This window comes from Protopterus annectens, chromosome 7.part0 (assembly GCF_019279795.1).
Source record: "Protopterus annectens isolate FY-2018-M chromosome 7.part0, PAN1.0, whole genome shotgun sequence".
Lineage (NCBI taxonomy): Eukaryota > Metazoa > Chordata > Ceratodontiformes > Protopteridae > Protopterus > Protopterus annectens.
The window spans coordinates 932,574,445-932,588,586 of record NC_056739.1 but is presented as its reverse complement, the minus strand read 5'-3'; positions in this window follow the sequence as shown (position 1 = coordinate 932,588,586).

The following is a 14,142-nucleotide window of genomic DNA, read 5'->3' as shown; positions in this document are numbered from 1 at the left end:
TTAGTAGTCAATGCCATGCAAATGAGGCAAGTAATACTGAATCGCAAACGTTCCGCCGGCCTAAGGATGTACCATATGGTGCAGCGCTACAACACCGAGGAGTGGTCTGGAGGTATACATGACATCAGCAGTGGGGTGTGCCACCGTAGCTGTAAGCACATTGGAGCAATGCAAATCCGGGTTGCCCATTGCTAAGCAAAGATGCAGGATAGGGGTGTGGATGTAGGTATTTCTTTGCTTAGCTGAGAGCACACATGGTGCCCGAAAGTGCATGTGTACGTGGATGACAACTTGCTGGAAACCTGGTAAACGGCCGCACGTGCCGTGCACCACAGCTCAAATAGGAGGTTTATGGGAAGACAATAAGGAAATGCCGCAGTAGGGTAATTGGAGTACAAATGAGTAATTGACACCTATTAACTCACAGTGGGCCATTGACGGCAGCTAACAAGGCTGCTAGTAGAAACCTGCAGAACAGGATAGGGGAGGTGTTGGATTGCAAAGAAAAGAGAACTGTCACCACAGAGCAAAGCAAACTTGCAGTAGATCTGCTATAGAACACATTTTGCAACACAAACCTGGTTTGGGAAAGTACAAAACAAGAAAGCAGGCTGCTGGATGTATGCCTGACAATGGGAGGGGAATCGTTAAGAAAAGTGAAGGCAAGGGCAAGAGGTGATCCACGGCAGCTAAAAGTAATTCAACACCAAAGGCACCACAATAACATTACCTGTGGTAAAACACATAAGATACCCTGCAGCTTTGATTGTACATACACACCCTATGACATCATCAGTGTTCAAAGCACAATAGTATAAAGTGTGAAGGCACCTCACACACACTCGTGTATTCCCAAACACTGCACCATCGGTGTAAACAGACGGGGAACTTTTACAATGCACTTGTTGGGAGCTGCCATAGCTGTGATTCAGCACCATCTGTTGGAGACTGAAGGTGATGTGGAGGATGATGCTGACAACCACCTCAGGCCCCGGAGGAGGAGAAGAGTGTTCAGACCAAGGGTAACCTACCAGGGGCTACATGATCTGGAGATAGTAGAGCATTACAGGGTGGACAGGGACATCATACAGCAAATTGTTGAGCTGTGCCGGCCACGCCTCAGATCCAGAAACAACAGAGGGGAACCCATCCCAGTGGACACGAAGGTATGTGTAAGCTTGAGAATACCAGCCACAGGTACCTTTCAAAGGTCAACTGGAGATATCATGGGGATTTCACAGGCATCAGCATCCAGGGTACTTCACCAGTTCCTGGATGCCATGCCACCACATGCCAAGGAGCATATATACTTCCACCAACTCAGTAGGAGTTGGCCAGCAATATCCGTCTCTTCCACCATGTGGCAGACTACCCAGAGGTACTGGGTGCAATAGACTGCATGCACATACATATCAAGTCACCACCCGGTGAGCATGGTAGGCACTACATAAACTGCAAGGGATACCACTCCATCAACTGCCAGGTCGTGTGCAATGCCCAGGGCATTATCACGGATGTGTGTCTTGGCAGCCCTGGAAGCTACCATGACTCCCACATCTGACATGCCTCACAGCTGTATCAGGTATCAGTCAGGGGGACATCCCATATGGCCACCTTGTGGGGGATGCTGGCTATGCACTGGAGCCGTGGATGATGACTCCCATCAGAAATGTACACACACCCATGCAAGAACGCCATAATGAGGCACACGCACAAACAAGAATCATCATAGAGCGTGTGTTTGGGATGCTGACATCACAGTTCCATTGCTTGGACATATCTGGTGGAGTCTTGCAGTACTCTCCAGGCACGTGTGCCCACATCTTCATAGTATGTGCCATGCTACATAATATGATCCTGCGGAAACAGCTGCAGCAGGGACATAATGGTGAAGGCCCTCACAGCCCACCGCAATTGCCAAGGGCATCACAGGCACAGAGGGATTAAGACCACAAACACACTGTGCCAGCCCCAGTAGGAAGACGGAGGCATGCCCAATATGCCCATGCCTTGGCAAAGAGGGAACATATAGCACATACACTGACAGTGTAGGCTCCTATGGACTGACACACTTCTCCACCTGCACACACAGTAAAATGGATGGCACACACACACGACCACCTGTAAATTGTTATGTATAGGTGGTGTACTGTGTGAATCCTACATAGGCAGCCCTCAACTAATGCACACACAACAGCTATTGGAACAAGGTAAGTCAACACCTGAACAGTAATCGAAGCTAACAGCATGTGCTGATACTGTATGTATAGGTTCCTAGGTACATCGGTAGGTTCATGCCTGATTGTCAGAGGCCATTCATCAGCCTATGCAAAATGTGTCTACTGTCGCCACCCCATCGATTAACTAACTGTCCCTTTGTGGAGCAGAGCCAATTGCGGGATCCCTGGGTGTAATCACTGTTCTCCACCCACTCTGCAAGGATTCCTTGGTGTGTTAATGAGGGGCTCCATATAATGTAATCAGGGATGTAGTTCCAAAGCATGGGGAGTACCCATGACAGGTATCCATCACCCCAGCATTCTCCAGTTATATTTGTGGCAAGGTGTAGCACATTACAGTGTGTGGCTTACTGTGACATGGGTTCCCATAGCTGGAGCACATCCATTAAATATCACTTGGGCATACCATTAATAGGTATCACCCATATGTAAACTGACTGTGTTACACATTTGTTTGCAGTATGGAGGAATAGCCGTAGTACAGTCCACAAACAAAACACCATAACACTTGTACATATCCCAGATGCCCAAGTGGTAAAGCCACTGACTGTGTCGTGCATGTTCTCGGTTCCACAACCTGCAAGGGCCATTACGTAATTCCGATGGCACGAATAATGGATGTTGGATGCAGGTCATTAGAGCACGTTTAAGCACATGTTAGCGGGTTTATGCGCCGGCAAGTGATGGTAAGCGTCGTTTAAACATGACTACATGGATATGCGCAAAACAGGTCTAAACTTTGCTGAATATCATGCAGATCATGGTCAAAGATGGCCAGAACAGGTGAAACCTGCATTATTCACCCTTGTACTAATAGTGCCTGCTCTGAGAGGTAAAACGATCACTGCTAGGAGTAGAACACGCAACCATGTACACAATCACCTACCACCAAGCTACCTGAGATATACCAATGGCAGGTGTGTATTGTGACAGGTTAAAACACAAAAGGACGAAGTTCCAGAAATAGTATACACTGCCATGTACCCAACGAAAGGTGTGTTCACTCTCTCTCTCTATATATATATATATATATATATATATATATATATATATATATATGTGTGTGTGTATATATATATATATATATATATATATATATATATATATATATATATATATATATAAAATATAAAGCTAGAAAGGGTGATAGAGAGATATATGTCGATATATACGGATATACATATATAAGCAAATATATAGATAGGTTAACAACATGTACACAACCATGGAGGTACAAATAAATAGGATACTGCCAACTACCAAATGCTTTACATACCGACACGCGTAATCACGAGGCTTAAAGACCAAAAGACCACAGTCCTGGAACACTAGAACCGCGAGTACTATAATCACAATGTTAAGGGACATTTAGTTATTGCTGGTGCTGCGGTCCAGGTAGGTACTGTGTTTAAGTGTGTTTCTGATTGCTGTAGTGTGTGTAAGTGTGTGTTCTGAGTGCGGTGTGTGTTTCTGTGGGACTGTAATGTGTGTGTGTGTGTGTGTGTGTGTGTGTGTGTATGCTTCGTGTGTCTGTTCATGCTAACTCGGAGGTAGATTATTACAGTAGGTGTGGTCATAGCCGGCCTTAGGCATAGGATTACCACCTGTCCCACTTTGAGAGTGACAGTCCCTCTTTGGGCAGTTGTGTCCTGAAAAAAAATATTAAAAAGGGCAAATGTCCTGAGATTGTAGGACATAATTATGTCCCATATTTTATGTAATAGTTGCATAAAATAGTTATTTCTGTATCTAAAAGACCTAAATGTTACAAGAAACATAATAAGTAACTAAACTGCTACAAGAATAAGGTTTTATTTAGGAAAAAAGTTAAGTTCTATCCTTTGTACTGACAGTGAGTATGTGCCGGCCTCTAAAATCCGATGTGTGTCCTGCAAATGTCCCACTATGGCCATTTGAAAAGGTGGCAACCCAAGCCAAAGAAGTTCAGTCAATAACACAACTGCAATGAGTGCAAATATCTGTGACAGAAATACACGAGACAGCTTTCATGTAGCAACATTTCAGTACATATCGATGTATTACCAGAGAGATTGAAGGATCAACATCACCTGCATGCTATATAGGAACCAATTAACAATGGCTTAATGAATAAGCCTGCAATAACCATAGTATTAGTCTGCTAAATGATAGGTCTTCAATTAGGGAAGGAGCCCTCACATACATATGGAATATGTATAAATGCAGTCCCCACAAACCTTTATCTGCTATGTACACCCACCTACATCTCCCCCACACCAGAAACAATTGCACTACAGACTGTAATAACATCACAAACATCCACTCACTCAATAATATTTGCAGAATCCTTAACATACCTTGTGAGAGACACACTGTAATGGTGCTATGTGAAATCATTGCTGTTGTACAATGGAACAGACGCCAATGTTACAGGTTTTGTTTGCAATAGTCTCGTATCAGACAGTTGAGATAACAGCTACACTCACATGCAAAACTACATCCTCTAGCCATCACACACAATCCACGGGGGACATGAAGTCACAATATATGTGCCTCTCCATATAGCAGTTGCAATTTATCCCAAAAAACACATCCAGGCCATCTTCCTCGAAGGTAGGGCAAAAGGACAATGCCCAAGTGGAGTATTCAATTATACCCCACTGTTGCCATGTAATTGGCTAATGGAGTAGCTGCACAGCTGATGTGCATGTAATCATCTACTCTGGAACACCAATTGGTGGGAGGATACCACATGTTACTGATATCTACGTATAAAAGGATGGCTTGCCATACATTCAAACCGTATGCACATACCATAAAACCATTGAAACAGGAAAGGAGTAAGACAGATATTTTCGTATACTCAGACCACTAAGAAGGTATGTAGAACACTCAGTATGTTAGTGTATGTAGTGCCTGTTCTGTATTAATGGAAGTGTACACAATGCATACAGTGGGAAAAGGTATTATGTAGTGATGTCTTGTTGAGCATAGTAATGCTTGTAGAAATTGTGTGTACTGCTGTGGGCCACAAGGTAAACACCTCATACACCACAAGGGATGCTACATAAGGGCTTTAAACACAACAATTCCACTCCAGCCGCTGTCAGTGGCAGGGTTTGTCCAACAAGTACGTGCCATAACAGGGGATAGTATATGTCGATATACTGTAATAGTAGGCATATGTATGGGCGTATAACTGAGAATAACATGTCTAAAGTGGTCCTGCTGTGCAATTATGCTTTGCATTATGGGATATTGTTGTCAAATATTTTACATAGCATTACTGTTATATTATGCAAACATCAGGTATGTCTATTGGCATGTACAATACACAATAACAGAAGACATATGGCTTGTAGTCACCAGACAGTGTAACAGCATGATAGCTAATTGAAATGGAAGACCTACTCAATTATCCATGCACAAAGGACATGTAATAACTTCATAGGTTCATAGTTAGGTACTATGCTGTCTGGCCAAGTCCATTCGTAAGCCCAACTACAGGGTTTTCACTTGCGGCACCTCCCTAGGTTAGTGTCCTGTGCCTGTGAACAGCAGAGCCATTTGTTTCCTGCACCTGTGTACTGTAGAGCCACTGCAGTGATCCCTGGTGTACATGTCTGTCTCCAATCCACCCATCGAGGTATCTCTTGAAGAGTGCTAGTGAGGGTCCCTGCCTGATGTACATAGGAATCATGTTCCAAAGCATGGTGAGTGTCCGGTTCAGGAATGTATCCCTCCAGCATGTCCTAGCCATTGTTGCGTTTGGGTACATATCCTAGAGCATGTTGCTCTCAGTGGCTTTTGCTTATGTTGCTTATGTGGAGCATATCCATCAATATTGTTGTGGACATGGGCCTTGTATGTTCAGCAGAGATCACCTCTGAGTATGCAGTATGCAAATGAGTACAGTTGGGGTTTCTGTAGTTGTGCTGCATACGTCATCCTTCGGAGGTCAGTAATCCTCTTGGTGTGTTAATGTTGTGGTATTCAAAGCCGTTGCTGTTGTTTCATAAGGTACACCCCAAATGGTGTGTTGTACCCTTGAACGTGTTTCATAAGTCAGGAGTAGAGAGGTACAATGGCTGCCTTTGTTCCGGCTACAAACCCATTACAGATTAGGGTGGCCACGTAGAAGGATATCCACGCCACCTAAGCAATATGGTTATCAAAGGAGTGGGTGCTATATACTTGTGTTCTAAGATCCCTTATAATGTCTTATGTATGTAGGGGACTACCACCTATGTGATAATCAGTGGGTGATTGGTGTAATCCAAAGGGGATGTCTATGCACCTTGTGGCATGCAGCTTGAGGCCATGTTATCGACACCAGGTATCCTTCACAGTGATACCCTTATGGAGAGTGTCTGTATCAGCTGGTGAATTAATCATGGCCCCTAGTTTGCAGTCGTCTGCATTCCTATTCAGGGAAAGTCCTTCTGTGCTAGCCTGTACCTCAGAGAAGCATATACCGAACATGAGGGGCCCTATGACCGAGGACTGTAATTGTAACTGAATTACAGTAGGAACTAGGGTATGCTACCCTCACTGTGTGGGTCCTGTCTGTGAGCCACTTTGCATAACATCTCGTGACGTAGGGGTTGATGTGCAGGTGGATGTGTATGTTGACAATACCAGAATGGGGAACGGTGATGAAAGCCAATGAGAGGACAAGGTAGGATGTGTGAACCTCCTTACCCTCATCTACTACCTTGGTAACTGTCTCAAAGGACTCCACCAGGTGTAGGAGTCATGGTCTGGCCCTAACAAATCCAAACTGGGTGGTATCAAAGGTTTGGAGGCCACCAATGTCTCTGTGAATGACTTCCATGATGATGTGCTCCATAGCCTTGCAGAACAGTCTAGTCAGGCGTATAGGGCAATAGTTCCTCTGGTCCATTGTGGCGCCACCTTTGTGGAGTGTGATAACTGTTGCTGTGCATTATTCAGGGGCCACAATGCCTGATACAAGGCTATTAGTGAATTTGGTGCCCAAGTGGGGAGCCATGTCATTCTGAGGTTTGTGTAAATCACAGCCTGGGATGTTGGATGGTCACATGGAGTCTGTGTTCCAGGCTTTAGAGAGTGCAGCTTTGAACTGCGTAGTTGTGACTGCAGGGACTCTGCATTGTTCCTGTATAGATGTGGGCCCTTTAGGGTGTGAGAGGGGTGTAAAGTTAGCACTGAACCTATTTGCAAGGATGTTGCCAATATCAGTTGGTTCTGTAATGTTCGTGCCTAACCGCTGTATGTCAGAGCAGATGTGGGTATCACCATCGAGAGTAGTGACATACCTCCATAAAGATTTGTGGTAGTCCTTGGTATGAGTCGCAGTAATGTTTATGTAGCTAGCTTTGGAGGATGTGATAAGGGATCTCAGATATCTACTGAGGCTGACCAGGGAGCTACCCCACCCATGGGATTGTACTCTACTTTGCAATAGTCTCCTCCTTCTGTTGTACATTATGTCCATGGCAGTGGACCCCCAGAGTGGCGTCCGTTATCTGGTGGGTACCATCATGGCTCTGTTTGGGATAGCATGCTCCATGCAGTCGTGTAAGTGCTAATGAAGTGCAGTTGTGTATGATTCAGCTTTTGTAACTATATTGTCCATCTGCACGGGTGTCATGATGTTTACTACTGCTGTCATAAGAAGCCTGAAGTTGGCTTTGTAGAAATATTGTACTGTGTTTTCCGTGAAGGGTGTGGTGCTGGGATGTGGATAAGAAGGGTGATTAGCATACGTTCGGATCTGACCAATGAGGGGATAACCCCAGGTGTAGAACACCAGTCACACATGTTGGTAATGTCCAGGTCTAGGATATTGTTGGCCCTGGTGGTGGTGTGGATAGGCTGATCCAGCTGATTGGAGGTTATGAATCCCAGAAAGCGTTGGCCTAATGTGTCGGTACATGAGTAGGTATCCCAGTTAAGTGTGGGGTAGTGTCAGTCTCACATCAGTAGTTCCTGTTAGAGCCCTACTTTCCAGTACACCAAGAAGTGAGGGCTGTTAACCGTGTGGTATGGTGTGTAATCTGTAGCAAGCTACAATTTGTATAGCAGTTACGGCCACAGTTAGCTGCACTTGGATTACCTCTGATGCATTGTGCTAAGCAACCTGCCTGGAGATGTGTACATCCTTGTGAAGTATGGACACACCTCCGCCATGGGTGTTCCGGTCCTGGTCACATGACTGAAAGGTGTGGTCTGCATAATAGCCTGTTAGTGCAGGGGTGCTCTCAGGAGCCTTGAAGCAGGTCCCAGTCACTGCAGAGATATTGAAGTGGTCCATTATAAGGAGTGCCTCGGGTGAGTGCATTTGAGATGAAGATGTCAAGCAATGAGTAACATTACCCTCGGGTTTTGCTTGCCTGTTCTGGTGGTGAATGTTATTTGAACCATGTCTAAAACATGCACTATAGGAGCAACAAGAGCCTTAGACGTTATCCGTAATCCCAGGGCCGACAGGTGCAGTTCATCTGTGCCAAAGCATCGTGTTCTGTCCACCATGTCATTCAAAGCAGACAGATACTGGATACCCTTCGAATGACACCAGAAGCATAGCCAACTGTTGAAGTGAATAATTCAGTCGTTGTACTGCGTTATCAATCTGGATGAATGCAGAATGCTTCTCAGGGCTATGGCAATACCTGCTAGGGCTACAAGATCGGACAGCTATTGCATGTGTCTGTACATGTAGTCCAGGAAGTTACATCTCAGGGCATTCACACTAACATGGAGAATGACAGTCATATTGTACCTGTTGAGGAGTGACCTGAGTGCATAGGTTATGTTGCAGATCCTGCTACCCGACAGCCATATGAAAGTGACTATCAGCTTGTGTAGCCTGCTGTGTGGGACATCAGTGTGACCGCCTACAGAGTCACCTATGACTAGTGAGTTGGGTATGTTATATCACCCTATTGGCTGTAGTTGATGGACACACATGAGTCTGTGGGCTATAAATAATTGGTGTTGTGTTTGGTGATGGGGGCTGCCTGCATTTCTGCTTCAGAGACCTCTGTTGCCTACAAAGAGTAGTATTGAGAGGCTCCGCAAATGTTGTAGTCTTACTATGTGTGGCCTGTGGTGGTGGAGATCTAGTGAGACTATGTGATGAGTGTGGTGTGGTGCAAACGTTTAACATCCCCACATGATTGTCAGGTTCAGTCTGAGTTGGAGAGCGGTTGTAGTGTTGTATGTTAGGAGGTGAGCATTGACTGTGTATATGATACAATTGCTATATTGCCTCATGATGCCCACAGTCATCATATAGACAGGCGATAACACTGGGAATTGACACTTGGACATGCCTGAATATTCAACCATTTCTCACTAGATATGTGAGGTAAGTGTGTACAACAGCTGTTTTAATCTAATCAAGCTGGAAATGTAAGTACAAACAGTGTTTACCTGTAGGAAATGAGTAGGATTGAGTGTTATAGTAATTAGTAGCTCATGAAGTGCTCACATGTTCTGAGCAAGTGCTGAGCATGAATAAGCAATACAGATAGGGTGTTGGATAAAATAAATTCACTGCCCCCCCAACAGGTACACAATCACATATCCATGAACACTACAGAGCCCCTGTAACTATAACTATGATTGTACAAGGTGCACTCAGGCTGCATGTGACCTGTCCACATCCCTGGTTGTATCATACACATATGGCAAAACAGTTTGCTCTACACATACACATCATGTAAAACATAGGTTCATGTCAGTCTGTGAAAGCACTGAATGGTGCACACCAACAGTTATCACAACCCACAAAGTGGAGACACCACTCATAATGGGAGGCACTGCACTATTACCCTGCTGAGTATGGTCTGAAAGTCCATGAACCTTAATCAATGTATATGTTGTTAGCAGTACAGATGTAGATGACAGTACGGATGATTTTACACTGCATATCATTCCTGTGACAGGTCATAGGACATCATCACCTATACTGTGTTCCACCTACACTCAGTATACTAGATGTACCTTTGCATGTCACAGGACTGTTCTGCCAGTGGCCTGTTGACAGAACCAACATTACAAAAGGTGTCTGAGTGACATGTGCATATCACAACAGTGGCAGCTACAGTAAAACAGGGTTAATGTTTTGTACTCCCCCCTCATTGTAGCCCATACCACACAGACAAATGGGAGGCATCTGCGTATGTAAGTATGTGAATGGCCATGACCTAGGAGCAATGGCTAACTCAGTGTTGTGGACAACATACAGAATGGGCTTTGTGGGTGAGGTGCGTGACATATGTGCACAATCTGACAGCTGCATATTGCATTGTTACCGCTATGTTAATAACCCTGTACCCATGAACTACCACCTAGGCAGCAGTCAACATAATGGACACTGTGTGTAAGGGATGGTGCTGTGCAGTTTACCTCCCTGAGCTAGCGATGCCACCAGGCCTATTAGGTAGTCATAAGAGGCAACCCTAGTCATGACAGGGTGATATCCATGAGCATGGAGAACATTGTACAGCCATACTCATCACTCAAGTGACCAATATCAGATCACATATCACCTTTAAGGGGTATTGGCCATGCTTGGATGGGCAACACCAGCCTTCACAATCCTCATCTCCACTATGCAGCATTCTGCCTACCCTGCATAAAGACATGTCCAACACTGTGATGTTGGACATGCTACACGTACATATCCTGATCTGAAAAACATACGTCGTGGACAGCCACCTTCCTAGTACAAGGATCGCCACATGCTGGACAGATCCCTGTGCCATACATGTTACATACTCCTGCCATACTATGCAACCCTGCCAGCAAATCTGCACATGTCATCTCTGTCAGACATGGTGTGATGACCACATGGTAGATGTATCATTAACTGTCTGGATCAGTTATGTGGCACTGATTCACCTAGCGGCGGGAACACGGCTGTTGGATACAGCTAGAAAACCTTACATCCTATGCTCATACATGGCCCAGGGCATACACACTACTACATGACCTTGTCCGTACATGCTATAGTTGATAACCATCCCTGCAAATACCATCCGGCTAGCCATTGTCCCATGTGTATCACATGTGCAACATAGGTGATATATGGCAGGATGTTGGACTGCTGTACAGTAACGTGTAGATGTATATGGCAAAACACAGGCATGTAAAGGTTTCCATGCGCATGTCTGCTTTGTCACAGATCATGTCCATTAAAGCAGTGTATGTGTTGATATGTGACATATACACAGCATCAAGGTCAACAGCATTAATGTGGACACATCCAGGCATGTGCTGATAGGTAAGAATACCAGTACAAGCAAACAGACATGCCCACATCAACACAGCATTCACATGGAGTATGAGCAATGTAATGAGGTGACACACATATATGGTGATAATATCCAGTCCCCATCGGGTGTTACATGTGTGTGACACAAACATGTCAGTGGTGTCAGTGTCATGAAGATTTGCAAAGACAATTGTTCACATGTACTAAATGTAATACACATGTATGTGCAGCTATATCTCTGTGAATCTCTGAGATACTGTGACCTGTCCCCATCATTATGTCTTCCAGATATGCCTCGATCAATACTGCCAGCATATAGCTGCTTGGAGGATGAGGTCCTCATACCTTACTTCCAGGATAACTATGAGGTATTGTTCAGCCATGTGCCACAGCATGCCCAGCAGTGTGATGACCTGTGTCAGGAACTTCGCAGGAGGGTGAATGATGTGGGTGGCCACAACCGCACCTACCAGCAGGTGCACAGACACTGCATGGACCTGATCAGACATGAGAAACAGCATGCAAATGCAATCACCAGGGAACAAGGTGGTACAGGTGGTGGGCCACCAACCCAGCCCCCAGTCACACATACCGAGGAGCTACTGGCCAGCCTGGGGATGCCATCAGAACAGCATCCACAAACTCTATCTGCCATCGTGGAGGTGGGTGTCTCCAAACCACCAAGCCTGGAGTTGCCTGGTAAGTCACTACTGCATATATAACTATTATATCCCATTTAGTTGCATGTGTCACTGTACAATATGTAATGTAACATCATATGCAAGGTATGTTTACACACATGCCGCATACTATAGTATGCTACCCTGTGTATGCACACATGTGCATACTCCATAGTATATACTGTTGTACTGGCGAATGCGTTAACATGCACATTGCACCCTGTAGCTGTCATACAGTCATGGATAATGATCATACTGCTGTGTCACCCGTATATACATACCTCTGGCATGCTGCAGAGACAGCATGCCATTGCAGGTGAGACAGTTATCAGTATCAGGCATGTTAATGCACAGATCTATTCATCATGTGGCCAGTTAACACATGTACACTTAATGTATGGTCCAGTCACGATATACAGGTCGCATATGTAATCAATCACACTGGCTACCCATGTGCAATACATACAAACTAAATGAAACCAACATGAAACCACAGAAACTGTCATTGCTAGATGTGTGGACAGCTGTGCATACAATGGTGGAGGTGTTGTTCAATGTAGGAATATGTACTATACATCAGAACAACACATGTGGGGTACGCAAACAGTACTACACAGTGAGCTGGAGTATGGGCAGCCCACAGGATTCACCATTGAGTAATATGCCCCTGCAATGAGTGCACACATTGTGATGTGCAATATGACGTGTCCATGACATGTAGTGGTCCGGCTGCAACAGTGTCTCACTATCCCATAAAACATACCTCACATACCAAACATACAACCCTTTCTCTGCATAACCCTGTGGACAGTGCAGTATCTGACATCTATGGGTTTATGTCATATGGGACAACACAGACATGTGAGATAGATGGCCATCACAAACATTTTGCCAACATATGTTCACACATGGCCATGGAGGATGGCCAGAGACATGTAGCAACACACAGTAGATGTGATGTGTATGTGTGTACACCCTGTTGTACATTGTCTACACATGGTCCAACTATAGCCTTTGTTGAATGGTTATATAGTAGATGTGGAACACTGGACATCCTAAAAGTCTGTGCACAGCTTGTGGAGGTGTCACTTAATTTGACCACATAAGATGTGTTGAACATCATGACTGTGTCACAGCATGACAGTAGTCACCTGTACAGCATCCACATACATACACAGACACCACATCAGGCTACAGATACTGTACATTTCCCTTGCTGCTGTTGGACATCACTGTCAGCCGTGCACCTCGTGTGTGTGGTACATAAATGTCATGTGGGACATGGTGTATTGACAAGTCTGCCATGTGTGGACATGGTTGCCAGGCAGCTAAGAAATGTTAGCAGTTCTGCAGGGGTGTCATCCATATGTCTTTCGGTGACCTGTCACACATGACACATCATGGTTTAGTGTGTATACACCTCAGCAACGTGGGTCACAGTCCACAGTATTTATGTATTGTGTATGCGCACAGTCATGGCTATGCACTGTGTGTGTATTCCACACTGTATAGCAATAGAGACACCTCATGATTCCATGCAATGGTACTGTGTCTGTACTTCACACTGTATAGCAATATAGATGCCTCATAATACCCTTCAATGGTCATGCACATCTGCAAAAAGTGCATTCTATCTGTAGGGCATACAGACAACACTGCAATGTGACACCATTACACCGCTGTACATGTGTCAGGACACCATTGTGTCAAACATGTATGCATGTCAATGCACACATCAGCAGATTACATGTCATACTACATGTTAATGTCAAGGACATATGCCTCACATCAGCCATGTGCACTGTTAACCTGTGCTGGTCCACATAGTGTATCACAGGGATGCATGCTTACTACCATGATTGTGTGAAATGCATGGCTTCTGCTATGACACATGCTTGCTGTTGTGTGCATCCCAGGGATGTATGATAACTACCACTATTTATGTCTGAGCTGCATGCCGTCTGCTGTATCACATGCATGT